General features: G+C 42.3%; 1 protein-coding gene across 1 annotated transcript in view; it reads left to right on the plus strand.

The window, feature by feature from the left end:
- The first annotated feature begins 1,165 nt into the window (after window positions 1–1,165).
- ME2 (malic enzyme 2) overlaps window positions 1,166–13,729 on the plus strand; it is a 46,729-nt gene continuing 34,165 nt past the window's right edge. Inside the window, exon 1 of the mRNA XM_037034355.1 lies at window positions 1,166–1,845. The gene's annotated coding sequence lies outside the window, so the exon portion shown is untranslated. The remainder of the gene's footprint in view (window positions 1,846–13,729) is intronic.

A 13,729-nucleotide genomic window follows, 5' to 3' on the forward strand; every position in this document is an offset into this window, starting at 1 on the left:
ACATGTTTATATTTAAACTATTATCACCATACTTTAAGAGTACACAAACACGATTAAAGAATTTTTGGTGATAACATTTTTCTGAAGAAAAAAGTAGCAAAGAAATAGCCTCCAATATCATAACCATGGGTGGGTATAGATGTATTATATTGGGTCGGCCAAAAAGTCTGTTCAGTTTTTTTCCATAAAATGAAAGACATATTTTTTGTCCTGGCTGGGGTGGCTCAGTGGATTGAGGGCCAACTTGCAAACCAAAGGTCACTGGTTTGATTTCCAGTCAGGGCACATGCCTATGTTCCCAGTGGGGGACATGTGAGAGACAACCATACATTGATGTTTCTCTCCCTCTCTTTCTCCTTTCCTTCCCCTCTCTCTAAAAATAAATAATTTTTTTAAAAAGAGTTTTCATTTTCACCAATAACTTTATTGATTGGGTATTTTGAGTATGTTGGCAATCTCGCACTACCAGCTTCTAGCGGGTGGAGGCCAGGGGTGCTGCTAAACATCTTCCAACACATTTGACAGGCCTACAGCAAAGTATATGGCCAAAATGTCAATAGTACAAAGAAACTTCACAAACCACTTTTGACACATTTTATCAGTCATAGCACAGTCTCCATGCAAGGCACAAATCTTTGTGTTTCAGTTACATTTTTACCTTCCTTGAAATAATCAAGAATAATACACCGATGATGTCACGTTTCTTCCATCTTCAATGTTAAAATGGCTGCACAAAAATTCATCAATTTTGATTTTTTAAATGCACATAGATATAACAGCTGTCACAATATATTCTAAAAATTATTTCAAATGAAGCTAATGAGAACTAGGCACTACTAGACCATCATCCTGAAAAAACTAAACAAACTTTTTGGTCAACCAAATGTTAAGTTACACTTCTTTGAAGATGACAATTTAGTGTTCTATTGCTTTCCTGACAGATACCACTGAATACCTATTCATGGTGGCTGTGATGTTAAGGATCATTAGTAAATTCCCCGCCGGCCAGTAACTGTGTCAGCAGCAGTGGCGACTGGCGAAGGATTATGCAGAAAAGCAATCCCAGACATACAAAAATAGCTCAGGAAGTGAAAGCGCTCCTAAAGGGCGGAAGCCTCGCATTTCCTGGGTCCTCCCTCTTGTTTCTCCATTCCCTGATCATATCCAGCTCCTAAATCTCTCCGCCATCCTCTCCCAACCTCCACTGGCTGTCCAGGATGGCCCCAAACTCCCAGCCTTACTCCAGCTAGGCTGGGAGACTGGTACCCGCCCGCGGCAGCTCTCCGGCCCCACCCGCGCCTGCGCAGAGTTTCTCGCGCGAAGGTGCAGCCATCACTAGCGACAACCCCTCCAGTCCCAGGGATGCGAGGTCCGCTGTAAGCCAACCCTGGTTCTGCTTGACCCCTCTCACATTCCTGGGAATCACGTCCACACGGGCGCGTGTTGGCCCTGGAAACAGGAACTTGAAAGATCCGGACGAAGGAAGGGTCTGCGGTGCGGGAATAGAACACGCGGGCTGTGAAGCTCAGAGGTGGAGCCCCGCCCCTCAGGGCCAACTTCCTGCCTCCGTATTGGCTCTTGTGCACGTCAGTCTCCGCCCGTGGGCCCTGCCGGGCTTCCTCGCGACCCCTCTGCCCTCGATCCCACCCTCTCACTACGTTACTTTACTGCCTGTGTCGCCAGTGACTGGCTGTTCCTGTTAGTCCGATCCTGAGCTGGCACTGGCCCCGAGAAGCTCCAAAAAGGGGAGGGCCGGGCCGGGTGGGAGCTGATCTTTGCCTGCTAGAGCGGCAGGTCCTCGGCCTCTTTGCCAGCAGCACCACCTGTCGCGGAGCGAGACCTGGGGTAAGGCTCCTTGCTGCTGGGCCCGGGCGGGAGCTCGGGAAGGAGAGCAGGCATCGGCCTTCTGCCACTTGGCCCCGGGTGCTGAGCACAGACCTGCCGCAAGAGTCCGCGCGTGCGGCCGGGCAGCTCCTCGCTTGATGATGGGGCAATGGAGTGAAGGGAAGGGGCTCACTGAGGGCGGGGAGCTGGACAAGTCGCGGAACCCCATTTCAACCGTTCGAGGCTCAACCCCGGCGTCCGGTTTCGGGCACGACTTCTCCGTTTATCCTCTCGCAAGTCCCAGGGCGACCCCTTTCCAGTCCTGGATGGAGGCCCTGTGGCCTCCAAAACGCAAACATCTCTTCTTTCCCCCTTGCCCCTCCCTTTAAAGACCGATTTTGTGGCTCCAATCCCCTTTGGCAAATAGATCTCTTTTTCTGCAGGGATGAATTAATCAGGAGAGGCGGTTGGTGTGTTTGTGTTCGTTCTTCGCTTAAAAGAAGTTTGTTGCAGGCTAGAAAGTTCCAAGATTGGAACGGTGCTATCCTTTCATGTGAAATGGCATCTATGGACCAGGATTGGCAGGTGTTTGACGCTGATGGTAACCATCCATCTCTGCTTGTGTGTTGTCGCATTCGAGGTCTTGATTTGACTTTTTTTCTTGGGTCGAAAGATAATTCTAGAAAATATGTATTGCCCTTTGATGAGAAGCTTATTAAAATATTAAATCTCAACAGAAGTGCCTTCTTATGGAAATTATTTCATGTCTGATTTATACCTTCCTAATACTTGGGACAATCAATCACTTTTAAACAAAGCATTTAACAGCATTGTTACTTCCAGTGTTGCAATTAATGATGATAATAATTAGAAGCGCATATTGTTAATTATGGGCCGGGCACTGTTCCATGCATAAATCATCTACAAGTTATGCTTGGAGATAGTACTGCTATTCTGTCCAGTTTACAAATGAAGAAACTAAAGCTTAGAAAGGTTAAGTAACTTGTCCAAGATCACAGGTTTTAAATGGCAAAGCCTGCACTCGGACTCAGTAGTCCAAACAGCCCCAGCCTCCTCTTAACCCTGTAAAGCTAATAGCAATTTTGTGCTCATACATTTTGTTCTGTCAAACGTTCTGTAAGTTAGAGAAAACATTCATATATATATATATATATATATATAGTTACATACACACACACATTAGTTACACAAAAGGTAGATAAACATTATTTATTGTGTAACTACTTGAGTTTCATGTTGCTATGTTACATGGTTTGTAGGAACACAGAAAAAAAACCAGCTTATCTTCTAATATTGGACATTTAAATAATCAGTGAGTTTTGATTTGTGATCTGTATCTGACAGTTCTATGCTAGTTATAAAGACTTCAAAGTTAGACACAAAGACCAGAAATGCTGATGAATCTTTGTCATGCGTTAGTAGGAAGGAAATGTTGGGCTGTGCTTTTGTAGAAGTTCTTCATTCTTTTGAGAATTAAAACATACTTTTGCTCAATATTTATTCCTGAGAAAGAACTGCTTATGGATTTTACCCTTAGAAGGGTAAAATCCTTTGTCTTTTTAAATATTTGTTATGAAAGCACATTCATATCCATAAAGGAAAATGTCACTTATCATTTGAGAATTTCTTTTGTAAATTAACTTCTGTTATATAAACTAAAATCAACTCCAATTCATGTTGGTGAATTTCAGAAAAGCTTAACAGCCATAGTTTAAAAACATAATTAACACTAAAACTTATGGTTTGTTTACTAAGGATGAGTGTTGGAGGAATAAATTGATACTAAATATAAAAATTACATTTGATTTTATAAAAAGGTAAATACTAAGTTAACTTTTTAATTTGAAAGGCACTATTTTGATGCTATGACTGTATATTATACCTTTTTTCATCAATATGTACAGATTTCAAAAGTAATGAAAAACATTGATCCTGCAGGTATTGTTTAGGATGAGATTTGATAGTGCCTGGATCAGTATGTCATCCAAATTCTCATTCTTGACTTAGAGATTTAATTCGAAATAATTTGAATAAATCTGCATTGCCTCTTAATAAGTATTCTGCATTAAAAGATGTTGATGCAGAAAGTAACAGGCATTTGAATGCACTTCTGACCACTTAGTCTATTACTAAGAACAATAATGCTTAGATAACATTTATAGAGCACTTAGAGGACACTGTGATAAGCATTTTACGTAGATTATCTCGTTTAAATCTTTAAAAAGCGGTAGTTAATCGGTTCTGTTGTTTTTCATCCTCAGTTGATTGATGAGATTGTAACTGACTGATTTACTCAGGCTCACAGAGCTAGCAGTGGCAAAGCCAGGGTTTAAATCCAGCAGTCTGATTCCATGGTTTGCTTTTAATGATTGTGCTGGACTGCCTGGATATGGATTTTATTGAATGAATCTTCAAGACAAGCAGTCAGGCTTCCCCTGACGATGATAAAGTTGTAAGCGGGGCGTCCAACTTGCAGCCCACGGGCCACGTGCAGCCCAGGATGGATGTGAATGCACCCAACCCCAAACTGTAAATTTACTTAGAACATTATGAGATTTTTTTGTGACTGTGTGTCGCAGTGTGTTTAATGTGTGGCTCAAGACAACTCTTCTTCTTCCAGTGTGGCCCAGAGACACCAGAAATATGGACACCCCTTTGTATGTATCATCAGCACCACGCGCCAGCTGTGGGAAAGAGTTCCCCCTCTCCTGTTTTACTGATGAGAAAAATAAGACTTCTGAGTCAGTAGTGCCCAGACTTTTGGACTTCATGGGCAAGTTAAAAGAAAAAAGCCTGTGTATAGGGAGCCATTGGGACCAGACATAAGATTGCCAACTTGATTCTGTTAAAGGTTAAGGGCCTTTTTAAAACGACTAACAATGTACCGCCCCCATCCTTTTGTAAAAGAAAGGACGTTTTTACCACCAAAAAAGTAGGCACATCATAATTACAACATGAAAACAAAGGCAGATTTAGTCTTATAAAAAACTATATTCCATTGTCCTCGTTTTTTCTCATTTGGTCACAGGCCAGTAAAACACATGTTCCAGATGAACACCAATTCAGGAAGTGTTGGGGAATGCCTGGGTGGCACAACAGATTCCCGACTGGCGATTACCTGAGTCCAGATTCAAATTCAGGTCTTTCCGACTGCGGAGTTTGTGCTCTTTGGAAAGGTTCATGACCTCTCTCTAATTTTGCTCTCCAGGGCACTGACCTTCTCCCTTAACTCTCAGGCAGGGGGTGGGGGAGAGTAGCCTCCCACAGACAGTGGCCTGGCAGAGTCAGTCCCAGGTCCATTGGTAAACAGCCCCTAGAGGGTAAGTTCTGCTGCTTCCGGGGGAGGGGGCGGGGCAAGGCACTGGGAGTGATACATGGCGGGGAGAAACTACAGGTGTGTCTCGATATCCAAGAAACACTCAAGGAAGCCGCTGGACTTTACTTATGTATTCAAAATTAGAAGCCCCACCTTCTTTTGCTTCTTGCCTTTACCTCATTTATTTTCACAGTTCTTTTTACAACATATATCTGTATAACATAAGGAGTTAGGTGTAGTTTCCTCCCCCACATTTTATCTTTTATCTTATTGCCTCCATTTAGTCTTAAGCCTGTCTGTCTGTCTGTCTGAGTTGTCTGTTCTGATTTTGGCAGGAATTGGTTTTTGCCTTGATATTTGTTTTTGGTTATGTCTGCTTGTTTTAAAGACACTTAAAATTACAGTTGACCCTGCCCTGTCTGGGTGGATCAGGTGAAGGTTTGTCTAGCACACCACAAGGTGGCAAGTTCGCTTCCTGGTGAGGGCACATGCCTAGATGGTGTGTTCAATCCCTGGTCATGCTGCTTATGAGAGACAACCGATAAGTAGCTATTTCTCTCTCACACTGATGTCTGTCTGTCTGTCTCTCCTCCCTCCCTCTTTATTCCTCTCTAAAAATCAGTGAACATATCCTCTGGTGAGGATAAAAAGTAATAATAACTTTAAAAAGTTATAGTCAACCCTTGAATGACTGGGGGCGGGGGTGGACCACCCACACAGCTGAGTATCCATATATAACTTAAGTTGGACTTCACATAAGCAGATTTTCAACTACAAGTCAAAAATAACAGTTGACCCTTGCTTGAACAACTCAGGTTTGAACCATGTGGGTCCAGTTATAAAAGCCACCCTGGATATAGATGAGTTTGTTCAAGCATCGTCTGTACTTTTATATTTTATTTTACTTTCTATCACTTCATAATAAAGTAAGAATTTGAATGATAGAACAGTGCTCTTTAAGTCTTTAATTCTACTACTTTTTGCATATATTCTTTCATTTGATTATTATAGTTATAAGGTAGATTTGATAAGTAGGGTTATCTTTATTATACAGGCCAAATTCAGTATTTGACAGAAACAAAATTTTAAGCAGAGCTGAAAATAAAAGATTTCATATCTCAAAATGTTGATTTAATTTAACTACTTAAATTCTCCCTACCCACCAGATGTGGGTGTTTTTCCCACGTATAATAATTCTTTGATTCTCAGCAGACACTGACAGCGTGTGCTACAATTTAACTTAATTCCGACACTGTCTATCTGGAGACAGCTTCAGATTCTGCAGGTTAAGAGCTTAGTCCCAAGAGATTCCCCAACTTCAGATGCCAACCGCAAATCCCTGCTCGTGAGCTGTGCTTCCCACCAACCAGCTGTAAGTCAGGGCTTCCCACTGCACCCTCCTCAGGTCGGATAATTTGCTAAAACGGCTCCCAGAATGCAGGGATATGCTTTACTTATGTTTACTAGTTTATTATAAAAGAAGAACTGTTCATCTAAAACTAAAAGGCTGTTTGAAAACAGCAGCTGGAATTATAAATGAAAACATTGTCAGGACATTTTGGATTTTCAGAAATTCTATGTAATTTCTGAAACATTTATTGTAATAACAGTAATTTCCCCTTAGGGAGAGGGGGAGAGAGCGAGCTCCTTTGAAATGGGGCAGGAGTTAAGAAAAAGACTCTTTAATTTTTGAATTTGTTGGACATACGAAAGTTTTAGCATACTTGATCAAGTAGCATCGTAGGTTACTGTGAAACAGTAATTATCATGATGACAGATTTTCCTGGCAAATGATAGAAAGTTATAGTTGTAAGCAGTTTTACTCTTTTAATTTGAAGACTTGGTTTCTTAAGCAATCAAAGATCTGATGATAAAGAGCATAGGGAATCATTTTTATAAAACAAAATTTTTGCTTTCTCTTTATAGTCACTTATTAATAACATACCAATTGTACAGGAAGACTTTGTCCTTTTTAGCAGATGAAATAATATTGAGGTTTAATTTTATGTGTTACAAAGTAGTAGGCCAGAGTCCCCAGGGGTCTCCTGTACTGGCCAAGATGATGGCGGGAGGGGGTTCCTACACTGAGTGGGAAAAGCTAGCGAGATAACTGCCTCCCTCCACCTCACCAGCTTACCACACGGCGGCGCAGGGAGGGGTGGAACCAGGGGGAGGCAGGCACAGGCACCACAGAAGTGAAAATGGTTTGGGGTGGGGGAGGAGAGAAAGAGAAACACCAATCTGTTGCCTCCTGTACACACCCCAACCGGGAACCAAATCCACATCCTCTCTGGTGAACAGGACAACACTCCAACCAGGCTGAGCCACGTGAGCAGGGCGACGCCACTAGGAAAAATTCCTAGTATTTTTAATTAGCGATTCAATATTGAAAATTTTAACTCTCAAAAGTCTCAATTTCTATTGAAAAGTAAGTAATTATAAACTGTTATATCAGATTTTTTAGATTGGCAAATTAATACATTTCAGAACCTCTAGAAACACGGGTTCTTTTACTGCAAATATGTTTCATAATTTTCAGAAACATGTTCCCTTTTCAATCATACAGTCTTTCAATCCAAATTTATCTTTTAGATTCTCTAAGAAGCCAAAAAGTAGGTAGACTTTATTGCACAATTAATGTTTCAGTACTTTTTTTTCTTTGGAAATGATCTAAATATTCAGCAAATTTAGCCAGCAAACTTGAAAGTGTCAAGTCACCAAAAAATTCTAGGAAACTAGTTCTAAGCACCAACATTTATTTGAGATCCAAAAGAAATGTAGCTGCATTACCAAGGCTTTCACTGAAACGGTATCACAGGTAACATCCGAGGGCCAGCCACTGGCTTTAGGAGTTCACTCTGCGGTTCCTTTTGAAAGGGTCCAGAAAGCAGTCTTTAGGAAGAGATTACTGTATTTTGCTGTGTATAATGTGCACTTTTTTGCCCAAAGTTTTGAGGGAAAAATAAGGATACATATTATATATAGGTATAATGATTGCATGCCGTGGGTATAATAATCCTGTAGATAATGCACACAAAACCTTGGGTGTGCGTTATGCAAAGAGTACAATATACATGGCAAAATACAGTATATGGTCGATCACTATTTTTGCTGCACTTATGTTAACTATTTAAGCCAAGTTTAATGCACACCAATCAGTTTTCTTGTGATTATCGTTGCTAAAAATGGGAGTACTTGTAGATAGAAAAATTAGGTTTGCACCTTTGTAGATACTAGTTTCTAATCCTGTTGATTATCTTTGAGGTTTTGTTACATACCTGTAAACTGGGCTGGATCCTGGATTCTTCCAGTCTCATCTGGCTATGATACGGCTCCAAAGTGCACTCCAGAGAGTGGGAGTTACTCTGCTCGTAGTAGCCGTCCTGGCACTCTGCATTCCCTCAGGGCTTTAGTGCATGTTCTCAGAGGCTCGCCACCAAGCAGATGATCTTCCTAAGACTGTAGCATCAGAAAAGGATTGAAGAGAATGACGGACCTAACAATGGTGAACCTGAAGTCATGACCGTGACCATGGGTGTCCAACTCGTTTTCACAGGTGGCCACATCAGCCTCGAGGTTGCCTTCCAACAGCCGAATGTAATTTTAGGACTGTCTAAATGTAGCTGCTCCTTAACTAGGGGCAAGAAGCTTGGTGCTGCTGCCAGGTAGAAACAAGGTGCTGGGCCGGATAAAACAAGGTGGAGGGCCGGATTTGGCCTGCGGGCCTTGTGTTTGCCACCTGTGCTACAGGATCAGCAAAAAAAGAAAAGAACACACACACACACACACACACACACACAGGACCAGTAAAAGCTTTAAGAAACCTCAGAGTGGCCACTGAGTGTGGTGCAAATGCCTTAAATTTTTTAAAAATATATTTTACTGATTATGCTATTACAGTTGTCCCATTTTCTCTTCATTCCCCTCTGCCCTGCACACCCCCTCCCACCTGCATTCCCCCCCTTTAGTTCATGTCCATGTGTCACAAGTTCCTTAGCTTCTACATTTCCCATACTGTTCTTGCCTTCCCCCTGTCTATTTTCTACGTACCATCTATGCTATTTTCTGTACCTTTCCCCCCTCTCTCCTCCTCCCACTCTCCTGTTGCTAACCCTCCATGTGATCTCCATGTCTGTGTTTCTGTTCTTGTTTAGTTGTTTGCTTAGTTTGCTTTTGTTTTTTTTTAAGGTGTGGCTGTTAATGATTGAGTTTGTTGTCATATTACTGTTCATATTTTTATCTTCTTTTTCTTAGATAAGTCCCTTTAATATTTCATATAATAAGCATTTGGTGATGATGAACTCCTTTAACTTGACCTTATCTGAGAAGCACTTTATCTCCCCTTCCATTCTAAATGAAGCTTTGCTGGATAGAGCAATCTTGGATGTAGGTCCTTGCCTTTTGTGACTTGGAATACTTCTTTCCAGCCCCTTCTTGCCTATAAGGTCTCTTTTGAGAAATCCGCTGACAGTCTGATGGGAACTCTTTTGTAGGTAACTCTCTCCTTCTGTCTTGCTGCTTTTAGGATTCTCTCCTTATTTTTAATCTTGGGTAATATAATGATGATGTGCCTTGGTGTGTTCCTCCTTGGGTCCAACTTCTTTGGGACTCTCTGAGCTTCCTGGATTTCCTAGAAATCTATTTCCTATGCCAGATTGGGGAAGTTCTCTTTTATTATTTGTTCAAATAACTTTTCCACCTGTTGCTCTTCCTCTTCTCCTTCTGGTACCCCTATAATTCGGATGTTGGAACGTTTAAAGATGTCCTGGAGGTTCCTAAGCCTCCCCTCATTTTTTTGAATTTTCATTTCTTCATTCTTTTCTGTTAGGTTGTTTCGTTCTTCCTTCTGGTCCATTCCATTGATTTGAGTCTTAGTTTCCTTCCCATCACTATTGGTTCCCTGTGCATTTTCCTTCATTTCACTTAGCATAGCTTTCATTTTTTAATCTAATTTGCAACCAAATTCATCCAATTCTGTGAGCATCCTGATTACCAGTGTTTTGAACTGTGCATCTGATAGGTTGGCTATATCTTCATCACTTAGTTGTATTTTTTTCTGGAGCTTTGATCTGTTCTTTTGTTTGGGCCTTTTTGTTTTGTTTTGTTTTGCTGTGCCTGTTACTTAGTGAGGGGCGGAGCCTTAGGTGCTCACCAGGGCTCTCTGGGTTGTGATGCTGTATGTGGGGGAGGGAGCAGAGAGATAATAATGGCTCTTGCCCCACTCGCTGCCAGATTTCAGTCACTTTCCCCACTTCCCACCAGCAAATTGGGCCCTTCTGGTGCTGGTCCCCAAATGGGTGGGCTTGTGTACATTCTGGGACCCTGTGGGTCTCTCCAACCAACTCTCCTGTGAGGCTGGGAGTCTGTCCTGGCACCTCAACCCCCAAAGGTGTTTTCAGTCAGAGGTTTGAGCCTTTATTTCCCCTCTCAGGAGCCCTGGGTTGTGCAGTCTGTTTTGCTCCCCAGTTGTTTCTCTCGGTTTTTCTGTGTGCAAATGTGGGACCACCCAGTCCGCAATACACCACCTCGCCCAGTCCACCTGCTGCTGCCTTGTGGGTCAGCTGAGGCCTTGCACACCGCGCCCCACTGCACAATCCACCGCCTCGGTGTGGCTGCCGCCTTGCTGCGGGCTCTCTGCTTGGCTGCCTATCTCTGCCCCTCCTACCGATTGATCAGGATGAACGTGTCTTCTTTAACTCCTTTGTTGGACTTCCATACAGTTTGATTTTTCTGTCAATTCTGGTTTTTCGTTTTTAAATTGTTGTTGTCCTCCTTTTGGTTGTACGAGGAGGCACAGTGTGTCTACCTACGCCCCCATCTTGGCTGGAAGTCCAGGACCAGTAAAAGCTTTGAGAACTGTTAGAGTGGTCACTGGGAGAGGTGCAAATCCCTTAAGTTTTAATCACATTTCTCAGGCTGAGACTCTGATCAGAATGGGAGAAATTGTTTAAAAATACATGAACAAAGAGACCCTTAATGGAGTCACTTGCCCTCAGGAAAACAAGCTAATATTTAATTACAGTTTCAGTCTTTCCTGGGATTATGACCTCTAATCAGTCAATACGGCATTTCCCAATTAGCATTAGTGAGGTGGTCTGCATGATAGACCCCCTGCCCTTTCCCCAAAGGAAGGTGACCTTGCCTAAGACTATCCTTTCCTTTCTTATTTAGATTATATTTATTTATTTTTAGAGAGGGGTGGCGAGGGAAGAGGAGAGGGCGAGAAACATTCATGGGATAGAGAAACACCGATCAGTTGCCTGTCGTATTCGCCCAGACCTGAATGAACCCATGGAGAAGGCCTGTGCCCTGACCTCGGAATTGAACCGGAGACCTTTCACTTTGAGGAACAATGCCCAACCAGCTGAGCCACAGCATCCGGGGCCCTTTCTTTGTCACTTCCTTGTCCCACCCCCTTTCTGCCTTAAACTGCCCCAATTCCCACACACACACACTGCTTTGTACAGCTCCTCAGAGCTGTTTGCTGGCTGGGATGGTGCCTGGTTATTGCATCAATTAATGAAACCATTCAGAATCTTCAGATTTACTCTGTTGAATTTTCGTTTTTTTTAGCATGTCCTTCATGACATTAATATTTCTTGAAGAAAGGCAGTCACTGTGGTATGTCTCACAACTCTTACTGTTACTGTTGAAATATATTTGATAAATAATATTGTATAAATATAAGATATGCTACCTGTTAATACATTTATATATTATAATTATCATTGTAGTGATAATTAGTACCTCTGTAACACTGCATAATTATCATTTCATTTTAATGGTTGAAATAATTAAGTTATAGTCTCTGAGCAGGTTTGACGATTGCAATACAATATTGTTGTCTACATTCGCTATACTGTGCATTAGCTCTCTACCACTGATTTACTGCTCAATGTAAGTTTATACCCTTAAACCGCATCTGACCTATTCCTCACCCCCCTTTCCCCTGTGATTCTTCATGTGCTTATGATTTCTTGTTTTCTTATATTTGGGTACCACATTTATATGAAATACCCAGCATGGTTAAATCCATAAAGACAGAAAGAAGATTGGCAGTCACGGGCGCTGAGTGAGGGAGAAAAACTGTTTAATGGGTATGGTGTGTGCTCCTGAGAGGATGAAAATATTTTGGAACTACACAGAGGTGGTGGTTGTGTAACCGTGCATACTGGGCTTCGTCGCCCTTCTGTAAGACCCAACAATTTGTGTTGAAGGAAACGGGTATTTATTAACAGGGTTCCAGCCTTCAGGGGGCTGAGAGCGGTCCCGCTCAGAGCCCTTCTCTCCCACGAGCAAGAACTTCCCTTGCTCCCCAAAAGACCGCAAGCTGAAGCCAGGCCCAGAAGATCCCATGTCCTTATCTATCTTTAAGCCAGTCGTGCAAACAGATCCCCATCCGCTCTGGCACGTGGTGCGCTTGTGGGTTTCAGAGTTGACACCCTCTCTCAGCAGCTCTCTGTCAGGACCTGGGTGTGCTGCTCCCAGTCTCCATGTAGTAGTGCAAAAACCGTGTGCTGTGCGTAGTGTCCCAGAGGCTGGGGCCCAGGGAGGCAGGCATCCCAGGTCTGCTCTGCTCTGACCCACCCCATTACAGTTGCACAGACTTACAGATTTTCTAGATCCCTCTGAATTCTTCACTTCAAAGTAGTTATTTTTATGTTATATGAATTTCACCTAATAGTTAACTTAAAAAAAAATCCCATTGTTTACATGGCTTTGCTTGCTACACCCATATACAGACCAAAGATTTCTCAGCAGGTAGAAATTCTATTAAAAACTTATTGTGCTGTGGCTGGTGTGGCTCAGTGGATTGAGCACCAGCCTGAGAACTCAAGGGTCACTCGTTTGATTCCTAGTCAGGGCACATGCATGGGTTGCAGGCCAGATCTCCAGAGTGGGGTGCACAAGAGGCAACCACACATTGATGTTTCTCCTCCTCTCTTTCTCCTTCAGTTCCCCTCTCTCTAAAAATAAATAAAAGTTTAAAAAATAAACTTATTGCCGTGGCTAGTGTAGCTCAGTGGATTGAGCACGGGCCTGTGAAGCAAAGGGTCGCTGGTTCAATTCCCAGTCAGGGCACATGCCTAAGTTGCAGGCCAGGTCCCCAGTAGGGGACACATGAGAGGCAACTACGCATTGATGTATCTCTCCCACTCTTTCTCCTCCCCTTTGCCTCTCTCTGAAAATAAATAAATAAAATATTTTAAAAAATAAATAAACTTACTGTATGGCAATTACAGTGATTTCTAAGGAATTGCGGATTGACTTTTGATGGGAGAATCGATATGCCAAAAAACCTCTTATGTTCCCATCAGTGAATATTTAAGGTATAATGTATTATGTACAGTTTTCCATTTTGAAAAATTCCCATGTTTTGGATGGATGTGAAAAGGCAAAAATATGTGTTCTATCCAATTTGAATGATATTTTAAATACTAAACAACAAGTTTTCTAAAAGCAGGAAAACTTGGGTATGTTCGATTTGAACATGAACTACAGTATGTTAACATTCTAAATCTAGGGAAGTATCTGGGTAGCTTGTCTCCCTGCCCATGGGTAGATTCC

This window comes from Sturnira hondurensis, unplaced genomic scaffold, assembly GCF_014824575.4.
Source record: "Sturnira hondurensis isolate 20B ecotype Veracruz unplaced genomic scaffold, ASM1482457v3 Scaffold0001872, whole genome shotgun sequence".
NCBI lineage: Eukaryota > Metazoa > Chordata > Mammalia > Chiroptera > Phyllostomidae > Sturnira > Sturnira hondurensis.